Source organism: Chlorocebus sabaeus, chromosome 14, assembly GCF_047675955.1.
Source record: "Chlorocebus sabaeus isolate Y175 chromosome 14, mChlSab1.0.hap1, whole genome shotgun sequence".
NCBI lineage: Eukaryota > Metazoa > Chordata > Mammalia > Primates > Cercopithecidae > Chlorocebus > Chlorocebus sabaeus.
Window position 1 is genome coordinate 86,074,333 of NC_132917.1, and position 21,983 is coordinate 86,096,315.

A 21,983-nucleotide genomic window follows, 5' to 3' on the forward strand; every position below is an offset into this window, starting at 1 on the left:
TAGAAACCAGAACCATGTGTGGGTTCTGATGCCTGAACTTGTGTCTGAGCCAGCCCAAGTTCTTGCCAATCTCTTCTTTTCTGCACCTGGGTGACAAGGTTTCACAGTTTTCCATTTATGTACCTTTCTGGGCTTCCCATGCACAAGTCTTGTCATAACCTGCCACACCTCAAGGTTCCGGAGAGTGGAAAATGTGCAGGGGTTTTACCCTAAGACTCAAAACTGCCTCTAGGTAAGCGAGGCTGGGCCCCATGGAGGTCTCCCACCCTTGAGAAGGCTTAGGGCCTAGACAAGGTCTCCACTAGCCTTTGAGCAAATTAGAAAAAGTGCTTATTGGAATTTGCATAATAAATACACAAATCTCTAATGACTATAAGGCGAATGTATCCTCTTTGCTGTGGTGTCCTTGTGCAGTGCACCACCTGGGCAGCTGTACACAATGGCCTTGAGTCCAAAGTCACAGCAGGCCAAGTGGCCTCTTTGGGTCTTTCTTCTCAGCTTACAGCCAATATTACCTTTCTTTCCATCCTGTTGCTTAGGAGAGGCCTGGTGGAAAAAGAGTCATAACAGGCAGTGAGAAGCAAGAATGTTGTTTCAGTTATAATAAAACTGAAATCTATAACTAGACATCCAATACATGTCTATTTTATTATTTTTAAACTAATAGACTTTGGTTTTGGGGTCAGTGTTAGGTTTGTAGAAAAATTGAGCAGAAAATACAGAGTTCCCATATACTCCCTCACCACCACCAAGTTGTCCCTGTTATTAACATCTTATAGTACATTAGTTACAACTGAGGAGCCAATATTGTTATATTAATGCTAATTGAAGTCCATGGTTTACATTAGCATTCACTGTTAGCATTGCATATTCTGAACGTTCTGACACATGTATGATGACATGGATCCGCCACTGTAGTATCATACAGAGTACTTTCACTGCCCTGACAATCCCTTGCCCCACCCTCCCTTGCCTGGAACTCCTCACTACATTATTTTTTTAATCCTACATTCCCTACTCCTTATCAGCACTGACAGTTCAGACCCCAACTCCATTCCCTTCCTCTATGGGATAGAGTAGGAGAGGGAGGAGAGGAGAGGGGCTGGGAGCTCTCCTTGGATGCCAGCTCTCCTTAGTCTTTTGTTCTTTTCTCTGCTCACCCAATTTCCCTCTGGGAAGGAGATCAGCTGCACAAACCAAGAAATGCTAAAACTACTGCTTTCTTCCCCTTCCTCCTCCTCGGGCAGCCACATCAAATCAGAAGTGAGAGGAGCCGGCACTCACTTAAGAAAAGAATCCAAGGCCAGGCAATGGCTCACGCTTGTAATCTTAGCACCTTGGCAGTCCCAGGTATGAGGATCGCCAGAGCCTAGGAGTTTGAGACCAGCCTGGGTAACACAGTGAGACCTCATCTCTATAAAAAATAAACAAAATTAGCTGGGCATGATGGTACATGCCTGTAGTCCCAGCTATTCTGGAGGCTGAGGTGGGAGGATTGCTTGAGCCAGAGGTAGAGGCTGCAGTGGGCCATGATCATGCCACTGTACTCCAACCTGGGTGACAGAGTGAGACTCTGTCTCAAATAATAAAAATAAAATAATGGCCGAACTCGGTAGCTCACGTCTGTAATCACAGCACTTTGGGAGGCCGAGGTGGGTGGATCACGAGGTCAGGAATTTGAGACCAACCTGACCAGCATGGTGAAACCCTGTCTCTACTAAAAATACAAACATTAGCTGTGCATGGTGGTGCGTGCCTGTGATCCCAGCTACTCGGGAGGTTGAGGCAAGAGAATTGCTTGAACCTGGGAGGCCGAGGTTGCAGTGAGCCGAGATTGTGCCACCGTACTCCAGCCTGGGCAATAAGAGCAAGACTCTGTCTCAAAATAAATAAATAAAAAGAAAATAAAAAGAAAAGCATCCAATGAAAACATGTCTTTTAATCTTGTGACTTATTAAAACGTTTATAAATACGTATTTTACTATTTTATCTGAACATTGGTAGAAAGCATCTGCTTTATTGTATTGGCAAAGGACACTGGTTAAAAATAGGGTTTGGTACAAAAAATTAGCCAGGCGTGGTGGTGGGCGCCTCTAGTCCCAGCTACTAGGGGGGCTGAGGCAGGAGAATGGCGTGAACCCGGGAGGCGGAGCTTGCAGTGAGCCAAGATCGCGCCACTGCACTCCAGCCAGCCTGGGCGACAGAGCGAGACTCCATCACAAAAAAAAAAACCAAAAAACAAAAAAGAAAAAAATTAGGGTTTGGAGGCCAGGCATGGTGGCTCACGCCTGTAATCCCAGTACTTTGGGAGGCCAAGGCGGGCGGATCACGAGGTCAGGAGATCGAGACCATCCTGGCTAACATGGTGAAACCCTGTCTACTAAAAATACAAAAAATTAGCCAGGCGTGGTGGCGGGCACCTGTAGTCCCAACCACTCAGGAGGCTGAGGCAGGAGGATCTCTTGAACCTGGGAGGCGGAGGTTGCAGTGAGCGGACATTGTGCCACTGCACTCCAGCCTGGGGGACAAAGCAGACTCTGTCTCAAAACAAAAAACAAAAACAAAAACAAAAACAAAAAAAAGGGTTTGGGAATCCTATTTTGCCTTGTGTAATCCTGAGAAAGAGTTTCCAGTAACAGTCAAACCATTGTTCCTGCCAAAAAACAACTCTTGGTTGTCCTGTTTGTGATGCAAAGGCAAAACCATGTGGGCAAAATGATAATCAAATATTTAGGAACCTCAAGGGCGTTGGTGACTGTTAGTCAGGATGCACTGAGTTATGCTGCAGTAACAACCCCCAAAAGTCAGTGGTCTGAAAACATTGATTTCTTGGTCACATTACATGCTCCTCCTGCATTTGCAGGGGTAATGGAGGTGAATAGCTGGAGTGTTCTGCCAACTACTATTAAACAGAAAGACGTTGGCCACAAAGCTAGCCTTCAATTAGATTGTGAAGAGGTCTGGAGAGGGATGTGGGCAGGGCTCATTAAAAATAAGTATACATTTACGGGCATTAATATATATATTTTTAAATGGAGTCTCACTATGTTGCCCAGGCTGAAGTGCAGTGGCTCTGTGTGATCATGGTGCACTACAGCCTTGAACTCTTGGGCTCAGGCAATCCTCCTGCCTCAGCCTTCAGAATAGCTGAGACTACAGGCATATGCCACCATGTTTTGAACAAGAGCTCTGCATTTTCATTTTGCACTGCACTCTGCAAATGACTATATGTAGCCATCGTGGTCCCAGGGGAGGGGCCAGGAAAGCTACACTCTGAATTATAGCACTCTGGGAGAGAGAAGTAGCAATGATTTACCAACCAGCTGAAAGTGTTTCAATCGTTTAACAATTGGTCTGACAACCGGTACGTATCAGCTGAACATCAGCTCTCTACATGGGTGGGTTGACATGATAGCCCCTGGAAGAGGCCCATATTCATTAAGACAATCATTTGGGGTAAATGTGATTTTTTTTTTTTTTTTTTTTTTTGAGACAGGGTCTTGCTCTATCGCCCAGAGTGGACTGCAGCAGGCTCAAGTGATCCTCACACCTTAGCCTCCCAAATAGCTGGGCATACACCACCATGCTCTTTTTTTTTCTGTAACTATCTGCTTAGGAACAAAAGGAAAGGCAGTTTCTTGAATGACTCAGCTTTCAGCTTAATTTTTTCCTTTTGACCTAGTGAATTGGAATCCCAGGTTTTTTTTGTCGTTTCATGAGGAAAAACTTTTGTTTGCAAACAGCATTATCGTTTTTATTACTCTGTGGTTGTTCTCTTTTAAAAAAAAAGAAAAAGAAAAAAATCCCCTAGCCCAGGATTAGCAAGCACCCAACATGCATGCTCCTGCTTTCACCTTCTTATCCTCTTCTTTGCAAGGGCTATCATGACTAGTTAACCGTATTACTCCTTCCAGTTGGTCCTGGATGTAGCCAGAAGCCTCTACACAACACTCCAGTCAGTCGCTAAGAACATAGCAGGCTGGGACCAAGGAAAACCCTGCCTTCTCAGTGCCAGCCTTTAGTCAGATCCTGGTGAAGTGTTTCTGCCTTGTGACAGCCGTGCTACAGATATTGTGTCATAAAGAGTTTGTCTGGTCTTTGTTTTTGGATTCATGGACAGAGTTTCTAAACCCTTGGAATTTTCTGAGTGGTAGAATAATATTTGTTATTCATGGTGAGCCCCTGGGATCACTCCTGAGTTTATGCTAACAAGGTGACTCACGGCAGGCCTATGGAACCTGACCAGGTTGGAAAGACCAACTATGTGATTAGAGGGTTGGACTTTGAGCCTAGATGGGTAGGAAGCTGGAGAGTGAGTTTGATCATGTGACCAAAGAGTCACTCAATGATACCTATGTAATGAAACCCCAATAAAAAACTCTAGGTACTGGCTGGGCACAGTGGTTCATGCCTGTGATCCCAGCACTTTGGGAGGCCGAGGCAGGTGGATCACCTGAGGTCAGGAGTTCGAGACCAGCCTGGCCAACATGGTGAAACTCTGTCTCTACTAAAAATACAAACATTAGCCAGGCATGATGGTGCATGCCTGTAATCCCAGCTACTTGGGAGGCTGAGACAGGAGAATTGCTTGAACCCAGGAGGCAGAGGTTGCAGTGAGCTGAGATCACGCCACTGCATTCCAGCCTTGGCAACAGAGGAATACTTTGTCTCAAAAAAGCAAAACAAAAAACAAACAAATAAAACTCTAGACACTGAGGCTCAGGCAAACCTCCTGACTGGTGAATACATCGATATGCTGGGAGGGTGATGTGCCCTGGTTTCATGTGGGGAGGACACAGAAGCTCCATGTTTGGGACCTTCCCAGACTTCGCCCTGTGAGTCTCTTCATTTGACTGGTTCTGATTTTTACACTTTATAATACAACTGAAATCGTAAGTATAGTGCTTTCCTGAGTTATGCGAGTCATTCTAGCAAATTATCAAATATGAGGGGATGCTAGGAACCCCTGAATTTATAGCCAGTTGATTAAAACTGCAAGGGACCAGGGGACCCCAAACTTGTGACTGACATCGGAAGTGAGGGCAGTTTTGTTGAGGACTGTGTCCTTAACTTGTGGAGTCTGGTCCACTATGGATAGCTAGTGTCAGAATTGCATTGCAATACTGTAGATATCAAAGGCAAGGAGAAAGCTACACTTCCCTGCAGCTGCCATGGTAGCAAGAATTCTGGGGATGAAAATGTCTCCAGGGACAAAGAAAACCTTTGGGGACCTCACTTGCCCCTTTAACCCAGACATTATAACACCACTGCCAATCTCAGGGGAGCTAGGCTTTAGTAATAAAGTGTACTAAGTTTCCCCAGGCCTCAGTAGGTATAAATGAGGTCATAGTTATGACCTTATTTCTCAAGTTCTTCCCTACATCAGCTCTACAAAGTTCCTGTGCCCCACGAGAATTTCTGGGAGTGACTCATATGTGCTCATGAACAAGTGTAGCCAGGTCTTTCTGAGGCCTATTGGACACTGCTGCTTCTACTGGATAATATTGCATTGGTTATATTCTGTGTGCCCCTTGTTTTAGTCAATTTTGTGCTGTTATAACATAATATCACAGACTGGATAATTTATAATGAACAGAAACTTATTTCTCACAGTTCTGGAGGCTGGAAAGTCCAAGATCAGGGAGTCAGTATCTGGTGAAGGCCTTCTTGCTGTGTCATCCCACAGTGGAAGGTGGAAGGGTAAGAGAGCACATGCAAGAGACAGCAAGAGCCAAAGGGGGCCAAACTCATTTTTCCATTAGGAGCTCACTCCCAACTCCATAATAATGAACCCACTCCCACAATCATGGCATTAATCCATTCATGTGGGTGAAGCCCTTATGACTTATTCACCTCTCAAAGGTCCCACCTCTTAACACTGTTTCACTGGGGATTAAGTTTCCAACATATGAACTTTGGAGAACATATTTAAGCCTTAGTATCCCTCCAGACCCTCCTCTCCACCCTCCTCTGCCATGCTTGGTGTCCTGAAATGCTGACCTTTATGAATTGCATTATCCAGGCTACTTTACCCTAGCTTCTGGTCAGGTTCAGCCAATGAAAGGCACTGGAGGCAGGGACCAGAGGAGAATGAGGTCAGAGTATTTCTATCCTGCTCTGTCCCTGCAGTGAATTGGTATTCCCATAACAAATTGGTATTCCCATAAGAAAGGCTGCAACTCTTATCAAGTGGCCGATATTCTAAACACACCTGCCCTTGCCTCTCAGATCCAGGAGAGGTAAAGCCTTCCTGCTGTTGCTAGCTCTGTCATGCTTCACCACCCCTTAACCCTGCCCACATCCCTGTAAGCGGTCCTTCACTACATGCTCCTCAGACACCCAGTTTGAGATGCTGTTTGCTTCCTGATGGAACCTTGACACAGAGACACCATTGCTATTTCCATCCTAGCATATGTCCTCAGGCCACTGCACCTCCCCCAGGCATCACCAATAATTCTTCATGTCCTCTTGAAGCACATCTGACATGGCATTCCTGCTGCACAGCCAACTGTGGCAACAAGGAAAGGAACAGCTCTCCCTACTCAGCATCACTCTGTTAGAGGACTCTAAGGGGATGAACTGCTTGTGTTCCAATGTCTTCTAGGGTTTTTAGTGAAATGGCTCCTTCTGTTTTACCTGCATGAGGCTGGAGGAGGAGTCCTGAGTGGGGAGGCGCTGAGTTGGAAGGAGCCAAGAGCCATGCTCTAGCAGAGAGGGCACTGCCTTGGGTACAGGTGCTGGGCCTGGGAGCTGACTCTGCCACTAAAAGGCCATGAGACCGTGGACAAGTCACTCTCATTTTTAGGCCTCTATTTCCTCACCTGTATCATGGGGGCTGGACTCAGCGATTCTCAAGCTGCTCTGGGCCCCCAGTCTTACTTCAGCCATAGTAGCTCCTGTTTGGTCTATTTTAGAAAGTGAGCTTTTGTGAAGATTTCCTTTAAGGAATGGGTTCCCCTGCTTTAAAAATGCTTGGAAACAACTGGACTAGAAGATCTAAGGTCCCTTCCAGCCCCTACATTTTTTAGCATAAAACCTACCTTATTTTCTTCACCATTGTGCCAAGGAAGCACTGGTTCCAAGAATTAATGGAAAACGGATGATTAAAGGCCCATCTCCTGCCAGGCTCTCTGCCATGGCAAATCTACCATGACTGGGTAAAAGGTTTTGCTTCACATCCATCCTCAGCGCCTTCTCACTTCCTTCTCACTTGCTTCTGCCACTATTCCTAAGCAAGAAAAAGAAAAGGAAATTTTAAATCCATTGCATAAAATGCAAACCAGCCTAGTAAACAAAAATGGAAAAGATGGCAAGGGATAAATTGTGTGCCTTTGTAGTCTTTACAAACAGACCTTGGGAGCTTTGCAAAGGCTCGACTTATGGCAATGGAAGCTGGCAGCCCTCCGTAGTTCATCACAGATGTTTGGTGTTAGAGAGAATTACAGAGCAGTGGTTAATAGTTTGGGCTCTGGGGCCAGAAAGATATGGGTTCAAAGCCTTGTGCTACCATTTACTAACTGGGTGATCTTAGTTAGATGTGCTGGACTGTAAAATCATCATCATCACCATATCTGTTTAATTGAGTTATCATGAGGACTGAGAGTGAGTTAATACATGCACAATGTTTAGCACAGTGCCTGGCACATCGAAAATACCCAATAAATCAGCTCTTTGATGTTATTGTCATTAGAATTACTATTCCCATTGGCTTCCAGGAAGCTCAGACATCAGAGCTCAGTTGAATATTCAACTAAAAAATCCTCCTGCTGGGCACGGTGGCTCACATCTGTAATCCCAGCAAGCACTTTAGGAGGCCAAGGCAGGCGGATCACCTGAGGTTGGGAGATTGAGACCATCCTAGCTAACATGGTGAAATCCCATCTCTACTAAAAATACAAAAATTTAGCTGGGTGTGGTGGCACATGCCTACAATCCCAGCTACTCGGGAGGCTGAGGTGGGAGAATTGCTTAAACCCGAGTGGTGGAGATTGCGGCGAGCCAAGATGGCACCACTGCACTGCAGCCTGGGCAACAAGAGTGAAACTCCATCTCAAGTAAGTAAATAAATAAATAACTCCTAGGTATCATTTACTTCCTTTTCACTTCCATTTATGGCATCTTTTAAGATAGTTTTTATTTATCGAGTGCTTATTATGTGCCAGGACTTATAGGCACTACCCAACACCTAGCACAGTGCTTAGGGTATTGGAAATAACTCAACAAATGGTGGCAGAATAAATGAATGATCTTATCCAATGCTCCCAGCAACCCTAAGAAGTAGGTATCATTATCTTAATTACAGCAGACTTTTTTTGTTATTATTGTTGACACCTGAGACTCCTTCCTGATTGTGGGGAATCTGCCCTTGTGTGAGGGTCTCATCTTCGATGCTGAGAAAGTGAAAAACTGCCCTGGACCTCTGGTAGCAGGAACACAGATATACGAACCAAGTACGGCTAATCAGATATTCACCTAGGACTTTATTTTTATTTTTATTTATTTTTATTTATTTATTTTGAGATGGAGTCTCGCTGTGTCACCCAGGCTGGAGTGCAGTGGCACGATCTGGCTCACTGCAAGCTCTGCCTCCTGGGTTCACGCCATTCTCCTGCCTCAGCCTCCTGAGTAGCTGGGACTACAGGCGCCCGCTACCACGCCCGGCTAATTTTTTGTGTTTTTAGTAGAGATGGGGTTTCACTGTGTTAGCCAGGATGGTCTCGATCCCCTGAACTCATGATCCGCCTCCCTCGGCCTCCCAAAGTGCTGGGATTACAGGTGTGAGCCACCGTGCCTGGCCACCTGGGACTTTTAAATCTAGACTGGGCCGGCTGTGGTAGCTCACACCTATAATTCCAGCACTTTGGGAGGCTGAGGCGGGTGGATCACTTGAGGTCAGGAATTCGAGACCAGCCTGGCCAGCATGGTGAAACCCTGTCTCTACTAAAAATACCAAAAAAATTACCTGGGTGCAGTGATGCATGCCTGTAATCCCAGCCAGTCAGGAGGCTGAGGCTGAACCCAGGAGGTGGAGGTTGCAGTGAGCTGAGATCACGCCATTGCACTCCAGCCTGGGCAACAAGAGTGAAACTCCATCTCTAAATAAATAAATAAATAAATAAATGAATGAATGAATAAATAAATCTAGACTGAACAAAGTATTTGGAGTTCCTTCTGGAGTTGATGGCAAAGCGTTGGTGGCACTGGGGCCAGTAGAGTAGTGTCCCAGGCCAAGCAGTGACCACAATGCCAGCAAAAGGCCCAGTGTTCACCTACCTACAATCCATTTTGGAAGGAGGTAAGGTCTTGTAAATAACATCATATGGCATTAATTTGGGAAGAGTTTCTACATCTTGCCAGCCCATGACTTTACCAACATTCCCTTTCCTTCTGTAGTTTGTGAGTTCCCTTGAAACTTAATCACCTTCAAGCTCTCTCAAGCGACTCCCCTCTCAGGAGGTTTGGCTTCCATCCCCTCAGCAGCCCTTGTTGCCTCTAAGAAGATAAAGCAAAACCTGTCCTGCTTCCCTTCCTCCCATTATTTTCCTGCCCATTTTATGCACAAACCATGCCAATGCCAGGCAGTTGGCTGTCTTCTGCTGAAAACGAAAACCTTAGAGTGAGTCTTGCTGCCACATATGTGTGTACTTGGGTCGAGGGCTGATTCATAAATCTTCCTTAAGAAACAAAGGCCTCTGGGCAAGCTGGTAAAGGCTGGCTTTCATTTATTTGTTTTTGTCACCCCCTTGATATCTCCTACCTTGCTCCAGAAATGTGTTAGACCTCATGGGGAACACTGACAAATGCACATACAAAATAAGGAAAAGAATGATGAATTTCAAATCAGGATACCTGGGTTGGAACGCTGGCTTCATCACTTACTATCTGCAAAAACTTGGATAGGTTACCTAACCTTTCCTAAGCTTCAGTTTCCTTATCTGTAAAATGGGCCCAGCAATACTCCTATTCCATGGATTGTGGGGAAGTTTCAGTAGCAATGCATCTAAAAGCATCCATCAAAGTGGCTGGTTCAAAGAATCCTCCCATAAATGTGTGTTGCTGTCAATTGAAAGTCCCCCAGATGGTAGGGTCCAAGTGGTTGATGCCCTATACCTCCAGCTACTGGCAATAGGGACATGTGAGAGTTGGGGTACGTGGTAACATAGGAAAACCTATTTGCAATTGTGTTATGTTGGTTTAGATCAGTCAAATATCTTTTTCTCTTTCTTGGCAAGACTGCTTGTCAAATAGAGCATGCAGGGACCCTGAGCAACCAGGACTGTTGGCATAAAAAGCAGGTGAGCAGAGGATGGGGGAGCCAAAAGAGAAGATGCTAAAAGGAAGAGCTGAAAATAAGCTTGACCCGTCCCTCAAAGTTGTCCAACAGTCCTTGAATCCAGACGCCTCATGGCCCTAGGAGGGCCAAACACGCTGAGGGGTTGGGAAGAAAGCATCACAGTGCTGGTGTCAGGAGACCTGAGTTCCAGTCTTGTCTTTGACATGTATGAGGTGTATAAACTGGGAGGGTCACATCAGCTCTCTGAGCCTTAGTTTTATGTACTGTAAAGTAGGAGAAATAATACCTCCCTCACAAAGGCACAAACAGGCCGGGTGTGGTGGCTCACGCCTGTAATCCCAGCAGTTTGGGAGGCCAAAGCGGATGGATCACCTGAGGTCAGGAGTTTGAGACCAGCGTGGCCAACACAGTGAAACCCCATCTCTACTAAAAGTACAAAACCCCCATCTCTACTAAAAATACAAAAATTATCCAAGCGTGGTGAAAGGCACCTGTAATCCCAACTACTCGGGAGGCTGACTACTCAGGAGAATTGCTTGAACCTGGAAGGTGGAGGTTGCAGTGAGCCGAGATCATGCCACTGTATTCCAGCCTGGGTGACAGAGTAAGACTCCATCTCAAAACAAACAAACAAGCAAAAACAAAACAAAGGCATAAACAATGAACAAGAGATTGATTTTCTTTTGTAACAGCTTTATTGCAATATAATTCAAGTACCATAAAATTCACCATACCCACTTTTTTTTTTGAAACAGGGTCTCACTCTGTTACCCAGGCTGGAGTGCAGTGGCATGATCACTGCTCACTTCAGCCTCGACCTCCTAGGTTCAAGTGATCCTCCCACCTTTGTCTCCCAAATAGCTGGGACTATAGGTGCACACCACCACACCCAGCTAATTTTAAAATTTTGTTGTAGAGACGGGATCTCATTACATTGCCCAAGCTGATCACGAACCCCTGAGCTCGAGCAATCTTCCTGCCTCGGCCTTCCAAAGTGCTGGGATTATAGACACGAGCCACCACACTGGGCCAAAAATCACCCTTTTAAAGTAGGCAGTTCTGTTTTTTTTTTTTTTTTTTTTTAGTGTATTCACACAGTTGTGCAACCATCACCACTATTTCATATTAGAACATTTTTATTACTCCTGATAGAACCAATACTGTTATCAATCATTCTCTATTCTCCCTCCTGAGAGATTGACTTTAAACTGTTTGGTGCTGTACTCATTTTGCTTTGTATAGATAACAGTTGATCATTGCTACACAATAGTCAGTAGTCTGCTCATAAGTAATATCACAATTATTCTTCAGACTTAATAAAAGCTGGCTTGAGAACTGGGTCAGGAGTAAGTTTGGCAGGGAAATGGTAGAGATAAAGAGGCTTAAAGAACAGTTTATTTCTCTCTCATAGAATAGTCCAGGTAGCTCCAGGTAGCTCACAGCTCCATCTTCCCTGTGGTACAAGCAATGTTCTCATGATAGAAAATGTCAGCTAGAGCTCCAGTTATTATATCTTTGTTCCAGACAGCAGAATGAAGAAAGAGATGAATATTGCATGCCATTGGCTTTTAAGGAAAGGTCTCAGAAGTTGCCATAAGCATTTCTACTTTTTTTTTTTTTTTTTTTTTTTTTTTAGACAGAGTCTCACTCTGTCACCTAGGCTGGAGTGCAGTGGCGTGATCTTGGCTCACTGCAACCTTTGCTTCCTGGGGTCAAGCAATTCTCCTGCCTCAACCTCCCGAGTATCTGGGATTAAAGGCACCCGCCCCTACACCTGGCTAATTTTTTTTGTATTTTTAGTAGAGACGGTGTTTCACCATGTTGGCCAGGCTGGTTTCAAACTCCTGACCTCAAATGATCTGCCCACCTAAGCTTCCCAAAGTGTTAGGATTACAGGCGTGAGCCACCATGCCCAACCACTTCTACTAACATCTAATTGACCAGAACTCACTAGTATGGTCACATCTAGTCTTATTCCAAACAGCCAGTTAAAAATTGGGGTTTGCATTATTATGAAAGAAAAGACCAGGTATTTGGTAGCTGTATCAGTCAGCAAATGCTATAATAATTCTGCATAACAAACCATGAGCATACAACAATGAGCTTTTGTTTTCCTTGCTCTCAAGGCTGTGGGTTGACTGGGAGGCTCTGAATCAGGCTACAGGGCTGCTGGGCTTGGATTTAGGCGCCATGCTGGCTCATGTCTATCTGTCTCCATGTTTTCCTTGGACCAGCACTACTAGGTCATGTTTTCCGTTTTGCTTGTTTGTTTGTTTGTTTGTTTGTTTGAGACAGGGTCTCACTCAGTCACCCAGGCTGGGGTGCAGTGGTGCAGTCATGGCTCACTGCAGCCTTAACCTCCTTGAACTCAAGAAATCCTCATACCTCAACCTCCTGAGTAGTTGGGACTACAGGTGTATAACAACATGCCCAGCTAATTTTTATTTTTTTGTAGAGATGGCATCTTGCCATGTTGACCAGGCTGGTCTTGAACTCCTGGCCTCAAGGAATCTTTTCATCTCAGCCTCCCAAAGTGCTGAGATTAGAGGCATGAGCCACCACACAGAGCATGTTCTCTTCATGGCAAATGGCAAGAACCCAGGAAGTTGAGCAGAAACACATGATGCTTTTTCAGGCTTCTTGAGTCACTCTTTTTCACACTCCATTGACCAAAGCAAATCACATGGCCAAGCTAACATCAATGGTGGAGGTATACTGCACTCACACTAATGGAGAGCACTGCAAAAATCACATAGCAAAGGATGTGAGTGTAAAATTCTAACACCGGAAGTGTCTGCAGAATGATAAACAATGATTCATTTATACAGAGAACAACCAAGATTGCCAGGAAATTCAATGTCTGCAGTCTTGGTCCCTGGAGACCTTCCAGAAACCTGCTGCTGCTGCTGTCCTACAATTCAGCTCCAGTGTAGCTTCCAATTCTGATGATTCCACTTTCCCGCTTACAGATTAAGCTAGTCCAGCCTCTTACATAAGCTTTTTAGGCCACAGTCCCTAGTTTTAGCCTAACCAGACACCTGCAGCCTTTTCTCTGAGATTTTGCCAAGACAAACAGAGTAGTTCAGGATGCCCCTAAGAGAGAAGGAAAGTGGGAAAAATCAGTTGGGAAAAATTCAGAGTGCAGAAGCAGCCTGCCTAGAAAGTTGCTGGAACAGACAAAAATAAAACAACCTAGGGAAAATAAAACAAAACAAAACTCAGGCTGAACCTGGACAGATAAACAAACAGGGTCCTGCACAGGAGTTCTTTGTTCTTTGTCTAATTAGCAAGCTCCCAGGAAAAAGTTTTCTCCGCTTTTCAGTCAGATTCATGGTGAGAACTTGCACAGGTAGGAGGGGGGCTTACCTAAAACAAACTCACAGTATACAAACAAGAGAAGCTGTACTTTGTGCTTACCTAAAAACATACCCACAGCTGTATGAGATAAGGGGCGTCGCACAGACAGTTTTACTGATAAGAGAAGTTACTCAAACTGCTACAGAGATGAGAGGGGTTTCTCAGCTGTAACCTGGCAATCCACTCGGACTCCTCTCTCTGCTGCAGAGTTTTATTTCTTTCACTTAATAAACTTTCCCTCCAAACCCACCTTTGTGTCCGCGTTCCTTAATTTTCTTGGATATAGGACAAATAACCTGGGGTACTAGTTAAGACAAAGAGAAACTGTTACATTAAGGTGCGTTGGTGAGACTGCAACACCTCTATGTAGGGCCAGCAGCCATTTTCCTCTGCCCCAGTTCCCTGGGGACCAGCCAGAGTCAGACCCGTTTTTCCCGTTCAAATTCCCCAAACACAAAAGCTTCATCTTGCCACTTTCTATTACAGTTGGGCTTGAAGGTACATCTACAGGAGAGTGAAAGCCCAGGCAACTTGGCCCTTGAGTTACAAAGAATTCTGTTTATCTTTCCTGGGGTAAGACTAAGTCTACAGCAGTAAAAATTCAGAACTCAGATTAGGTTTTCAAAGGCCGACCTTTCCATAATTTACATTCTTAATGAATCACCCTGCTCAATTGTAATCAGTGGAGCTTAAGATAAATTTCCAAGAGATTTGGTCAAACTTTTGGTTTAAATAATCTTCAGTGTATCTATTTCAACTTTACTTAGTCCACTTCCATTAGTAATATAAAGAAGCATTTCCCAAAGTTAGCACCAATTATGAAATCTATAGGTTAGTTCAGCAAATTAAACAGTTACTTTTGTTGTTGTTTTTTGAGACAGGGTCTTGTTCTGTAGCCCAGGCTAGAGAGCAATGGTGCCATCTCAGCTCACTGCAACCTCTGCCTCCTGAGCTCAAGCGATCTTCCCACCTCAGCCTTCCCAGTAGCAGGGACCATAGGCACATGCCACCACGTCCCGCTAATTTTTTTTTTTTTTTTTTGTAGAAATGGGGTTTCTCCATGTTGCCCAGGTTGGTCTCAAACTCCTGGCCTCAAGTGATTCACCTGCTTCAGCCTCCCAAAGTGTTGGGATTACAGGCATAAGCCACTGCACCCAGCCAACATGGTTACTTTCTTTTTTTTTTTTTTTTTTTTTTTTGAGAGGGAGTCTGAGTCTGGCTCTGTGGCCCAGGCTGGAGTGCAGTGGCCGGATCTCAGCTCACTGCAAGCTCCGCCTCCCGGGTTTATGCCATTCTCCTGCCTCAGCCTCCCGAGTAGCTGGGACTACAGGCGCCCGCCACCTCGCCCCGCTAGTTTTTTTGTATTTTTTAGTAGAGACGGGGTTTCACCATGTTAGCCAGGCTGGTCTCGATCTCCTGACCTCGTGATCCGCCCGTCTCGACCTCCCAAAGTGCTGGGATTACAGGCTTGAGCCACTGCGCCGGCCAACATGGTTACTTTCGATAACAGCTGTGGCCACCCCCTCCTCATGGAGGTTGGTGTGTTTGCTTGTTTGTTTGAGACAGAGTCTCACTCTGTTGCCAGGCTGGAGTGAAGTGGCACAATCTCGGCTCACTGCAACCTCCGCCTCCTGGGTTCAAGTGATTCTCCTGCCTCAGCCTCCTAAGTAGCTGGGACTACAGGAGCCCGACACCACGCCCAGTTAATTTTTTTGTATTTTTAGTAGAGATGGGGTTTCACCGTGTTAGCCAGGACGGTCTCGATCTCTTGACCTCATGATCCACCTGTCTCGGCCTCCCAAAGTGCAGGATTATAGGCGTGAGCCACCGCGTCTGGCCAAGAGGTTGTTTTAATGTAGTCTTTGAACAGCTTAGAAATTCAAGCTGATTTCTTTTTTTTTCTTTTTTTTTCTTTTTGGAATTCTTCCACTCTTGATTTATTAGATATCAGCCTCGTCATGAAATATAAATACAGTAGAGGTTTGGTTTCATGCAAAATCAACACCTAACCAAAATATACACAAGGTAAAGCATTCTGAAAACTATAAAGTATTAAAAAATTGTAACAAATTTCTGATGCTTAATATTCCCTAGGGGAGATTCAACTCCACTCCCATCTGGTCACTGCACCTTGCAAATCCTGGGGAATAAGATTAGTCTACTCAGGGTCTTGCGACTTTCCTGAGTACCAAGATGGTCTTTGAGGTAGCTCAGTATTTTTTTTTTATTATTATTATACTTTAAGTTCTAGGGTACATGTGCATAATGTGCAAGTTTGTTACTTATGTATACTTGTGCCATGTTGGTGTGCTGCACCCATCAACTCGTCAGCACCCATCAACTCGTCATTTACATCAGGTATAACTCCCAGTGCAATCCCTCCCCCCTCCCCTCTCCCCATGATAGGCCCCAGTATGTGATGTTCCCCTTCCTGAGTCCAAGTGATCTCACTGTTCAGTTCCCACCTATAAGTGAGAACATGCGGTGTTTGGTTTTCTGTTCTTGCGATAGTTTGCTGAGAATGATGGTTTCCAGCTGCATCCATGTCCCTACAAAGGACACAAACTCATCCTTTTTTATGGCTGCATAGTATTCCATGGTGTATATGTGCCACATTTTCTTAATCCAGTCTGTCACTGATGGACATTTGGGTTGATTCCAAGTCTTTGCTATTGTGAATAGTGCTGCAATAAACATACGTGTGCATGTGTCTTTATAGCAGCATGATTTATAATCTTTTGGGTATATACCCAGTAATGGGATGGCTGGGTCATATGGTACTTCTAGTTCTAGATCCTTGAGGAATCGCCATACTGTTTTCCACAATGGTTGAACTAGTTTACAATCCCACCAACAGTGTAAAAGTGTTCCTATTTCTCCACATCCTCTCCAGCACCTGTTGTTTCCTGACTTTTTAATGATTGTCATTCTAACTGGTGTGAGATGGTATCTCATTGTGGTTTTGATTTGTATTTATCTGATGGCTAGTGATGATGAGCATCTTTTCATGTGTCTGTTGACTGTATGAATGTCTTCTTTTGAGAAATATCTGTTCATATCCTTTGCCCACTTTTTGATGGGGTTGTTTGTTTTTTTCTTGTAAATTTGTTTGAGTTCTTTGTAGGTTCTGGATATTAGCCCTTTGTCAGATGAGTAGATTGCAAACATTTTCTCCCATTCTCTGGGTTGCCTGTTCACTCTGATGGTAGTTTCTTTTGCTGTGCAGAAGCTCTTTAGTTTAATTAGATCCCATTTGTCAATTTTGGCTTTTGTTGCCATTGCTTTTGGTGTTTTAGACATGAAGTCCTTGCCTATGCCTATGTCCTGAATGGTATTACCTAGGTTTTCTTCTAGGGTTTTTATGGTATTAAGTCTAACATTTAAGTCTCTAATCCATCTTGAATTAATTTTCGTATAAGAAGTAAGGAAAGGATCCAGTTTCAGCTTTCTACTTATGGCTAGCCAGTTTTCCCAGCACCATTTATTAAATAGGGAATCTTTTCCCCATTTCTTGTTTTTCTCAGGTTTGTCAAAGATCAGATGGCTGTAGATGTGTGGTATTATTTCTGAGGACTCTGTTCTGTTGCATTGGTCTATATCTCTGTTTTGGTACCAGTACCATGCTGTTTTGGTTACTGTAGCCTTGTAGTATAGTTTGAAGTCAGGTAGCATGATGCCTCCAGCTTTGTTCTTTTGACTTAGGATTGTCTTGGCAATGCGGGCTCTTTTTTGGTTCCATATGAACTTTAAAGCAGTTTTTTCCAATTCTGTGAAGAAACTCATTGGTAGCTTGATGGGGATGGCATTGAATCTATAAATTACCTTGGGCAGTATGGCCATTTTCACGATATTGATTCTTCCTATCCATGAGCATGGTATGTTCTTCCATTTGTTTGTGTCCTCTTTTATTTCACTGAGCAGTGGTTTGTAGTTCTCCTTGAAGAGGTCCTTTACATTACTTGTAAGTTGGATTCCTAGGTATTTTATTCTCTTTGAAGCAATTGTGAATGGAAGTTCATTCATGATTTGGCTCTCTGTTTGTCTGTTACTGGTGTATAAGAATGCTTGTGATTTTTGCACATTAATTTTGTATCCTGAGACTTTGCTGAAGTTTCTTATCAGCTTAAGGAGATTTTGGCCTGGGACAATGGGGTTTTCTAAATATACAATCATGTCATCTGCAAACAGGGACAATTTGACTTCTTCTTTTCCTAACTGAATACCCTTTATTTCTTTCTCTTGCCTGATTGCCCTAGCCAGAACTTCCAACACTATGTTGAATAGGAGTGGTGAGAGAGGGCATCCCTGTCTTGTGTCAGTTTTCAAAGGGAATTTTTCCAGTTTTTGCCCATTCAGTATGATATTGGCTGTGGGTTTGTCATAAATAGCTCTTATGATTTTGAGATACGTTCCATCAATACCGAATTTATTGAGCGTTTTTAGCATGAAGGGCTGTTGAATTTTATCAAAGGCCTTTTCTGCATCTATTGAGATAATCATGTGGTTTTTGTCTTTGGTTCTGTTTATATGCTGGATTACGTTTATCGATTTGCGTATGTTGAACCAGCCTTGCATCCCAGGGATGAAGCCCACTTGATCATGGTGGATAAGCTTTTTGATGTGCTCCTGGATCCGGTTTGCCATTTGTTGTGTCTCTGCCAGGCTTTGGTATCAGGATGATGTTGGCCTCATAAAATGAGTTAGGGAGGATTCCCTCTTTTTCTATTGATTGGAATAGTTTCAGAAGGAATGGTACCAGCTCCTCCTTGTACCTTTGGTAGAATTCAGCTGTGAATCTATCTGGTCCTGGACTTTTTTTGGTTGGTAGGCTATTAATTATTGCCTCAATTTCAGAGCCTGTTATTGGTCCATTCAGGGATTCAGCTTCTTCCTGGTTTAGTCTTGGGAGAGTGTAAGTGTCTAGGAAATTATCCATTTATTCTAGATTTTCTAGTTTATTTGTGTAGAGGTGTTTATAGTATTCTCTGATGGTAGTTTGTATTTCTGTGGGGTCGGTGGTGATATCCCCTTTATCATTTTTTATTGCGTCTATTTGATTCTTCTCTCTTTTCTTCTTTATTAATCTTGCTAGCTGTCTATCAATTTTGTTGATCTTTTCAAAAAACCAACTCCTGGATTCATCGATTTTTTGGAGGATTTTTTGTGCCTCTATCTCCTTCAGTTCTGCTCTGATCTTAGTTATTTCATGCCTTCTGCTAGCTTTTGAATGTGTTTGCTCTTGCTTCTCTAATTCTTTTAATTGTGATGTTAGAGTGTCAATTTTAGATCTTTCCAGCTTTCTCTTGTGGGCATTTAGTGCTATAAATTTCCCTCTACACACTGCTTTAAATGTGTCCCAGAGATTCTGGTATGTTGTATCTTTGTTCTCATTGGTTTCAAAGAACATCTTTATTTCTGCCTTCATTTCGTTATGTACCCAGTAGTCATTCAGGAGCAGGTTATTCAGTTTCCATGTAGTTGAGCAGTTTTGATTGAGTTTCTTAGTCCTGAGTTCTAGTTTGATTGTACTGTGGTCTGAGAGACAGTTTGTTATAATTTCTGTTCTTGTACATTTGCTGAGGAGTGCTTTACTTCCAATTATGTGGTCAATTTTGGAATAAGTGTGATGTGGTGCTGAGAAGAATGTATATTCTGCTGATTTGGGGTGGAGAGTTCTGTAGATGTCTATTAGGTCTGCTTGCTGCAGAGATGAGTTCAATTCCTGGATATCCTTGTTAACTTTCTGTCTCATTGATCTGTCTAATGTTGACAGTGGGGTGTTGAAGTCTCCCATTATTATTGTATGGGAGTCTAAGTCTCTTTGTAAGTCTCTAAGGACTTGCTTTATGAATCTGGGTGCTCCTGTTTTGGGTGTATATGTATTTAGGATAGTTAGCTCTTCCTGTTGAATTGATCCCTTTACTATTATGTAATGGCCTTCTTTGTCTCTTTTGATCTTTGATGGTTTAAAGTCTGTTTTATCAGAGACTAGTATTGCAACCCCTGCTTTTTTTGTTCTCCATTTGCTTGGTAGATCTTCCTCCATCCCTTTATTTTGAGCCTATGTATGTCTCTGCATGTGAGATGGGTCTCCTGAATACAGTAGACTGATGGGTCTTGACTCTTTATCCAGTTTGCCAGTCTGTGTCTTTTAATTGGACCATTTAGTCCATTTATATTTAAGGTTAAGATTGTTATGTGTGAACTTGATCCTGCCATTATGATATTAACTGGTTATTTTGCTCATTAGTTGATGCAGTTTCTTCCTAGCCTCAATGGTCTTTACATTTTGGCATGTTTTTGCAATGGCTGGTACCGGTTGTTCCTTTCCATGTTTAGTGCTTCCTTCAGGGTCTCTTGTAAGGCAGGCCTGGTGGTGACAAAATCTCTCAGCATTTGTTTATCTGTAAAGGATTTTATTTCTCCTTCACTTATGAAACTTAGTTTGGCTGGATATGAAATTCTGGGTTTAAAATTCTTTTCTTTAAGAATGTTGAATATTGGCCCCCCACTCTCTTCTGGCTTGTAGAGTTTCTGCCGAGAGATCTGCTCTTAGTCTGATGGGCTTCCCTTTGTGGGTAACCCGACCTTTCTCTCTGGCTGCCCTTAAGATTTTTTCCTTCATTTCAACTTTGGTGAATCTGGCAATTATGTATCTTAGAGTTGCTCTTCTCGAGGAGTATCTTTGTGGCATTCTCTGTATTTCCTGAATTTGAATGTTGGCCTGCCCTACTAGGTTGGGGAAGTTCTCCTGGATGATATCCTGAAGAGTGTTTTCCAACTTGGTTCCATTTTCCCCCTCACTTTCAGGCACCCTAATCAGACGTAGATTTGGTCTTTTTACATAATCCCATACTTCTTGCAGGCTTTGTTCATTTCTTTTTCTTCTTTTTTCTTTAGGTTTCTCTTCTCGCTTCATTTCATTCATTTGATCCTCAATCGCTGATACTCTTTCTTCCAGTTGATCGAATCGGTTACCGAAGCTTGTGCCTTTGTCACGTATTTCTCGTGTCATGGTTTTCATCTCTGTCATTTCGTTTATGGCCTTCTCTGCATTAATTATTCTAGTTATCAATTCTTCCACTCTTTTTTCAAGATTTTTAGTTTCTTTGCGCTGGGTATGTAATTCCTCCTTTAGCTCTGAGAAGTTTGATGGACTGAAGCCTTCTTCTCTCATCTCGTCAAAGTCATTCTCTGTCCAGCTTTGATCCGTTGCTGGCGATGAGCTGCGTTCCTTTGCAGGGGGAAATGCGCTCTTATTTTTTGAGTTTCCAGCTTTTCTGCCCTGCTTTTTCCCCATCTTTGTGGTTTTATCTGCCTCTGGTCTTTGATGATGGTGATGTACTGATGGGGTTTTGGTGTGGGTGTCCTTCCTGTTTGTTAGTTTTCCTTCTAACAGTCAGGACGCTCAGCTATAGGTCTGTTGGAGATTGCTTGAGGTCCACTCCAGACCCTGTTTACCTGGGTATCAGCAGCAGAGGCTGCAGAAGATAGAATATTGCTGAACAGCGAGTGTGCCTGTCTGATTCTTGCTTTGGAAGCTTCCTCTCAGGGGTATACTCCACCATGTGAGGTGTAGGGTGTCAGTCTGCCCCTAGTGGGGGATGTCTCCCAGTTAGGCTACTCAGGGGTCAGGGACCCACTTGAGCAGGCAGTCTGTCCGTTCTCAGATCTCAACCTCCGTGTTGGGAGATCCACTGCTCTCTTCAAAGCTGTCAGACAGAGTCGTTTCCATCTGCAGAGGTTTCTGCTGCTTTTTGTTGTTGTTGTTGTTGTTGTTTAGCTGTGCCCTGTCCCCAGAGGTGGAGTCTACAGAGACAGGCAGGCTTCCTTGAGCTGCTGTGAGCTCCACCCAGTTCGAGCTTCCCAGCGGCTTTGTTTACCTACTTAAGCCTCAGCAATGGCGGGCTCCCCTCCCCTAGCCTCGCTGCTGCCTTGCCGTCAGCTTGCAGACTGCTGTGCTGGCAATGAGGGAGGCTCCGTGGACGTGGGATCCTCCCGGCCAGGTGTGGGATATAATCTCCTGGCATGCCCATTTGCTAAGACCCTTGGTAAAGCGCAGTATTGGGGTGGGAGTTACCCGATTTTCCAGGTGTTGTGTGTCTCAGTTCCGCTGGCTAGGAAAAGGGATTCCCTTCCCCCTTGCACTTCCCAGGTGAGGCGATGCCTTGCCCTGCTTCAGCTCCCACTGGTCGGGCTGCAGCAGCTGACCAGCATCGATTGTCCGGCACTCCCTAGTGAGATGAACCCAGTACCTCGGTTGAAAATGCAGAAATCACCTGTCTTCTGTGTCGCTCGCGCTGGGAGCTGGAGACTGGAGCTGTTCCTATTC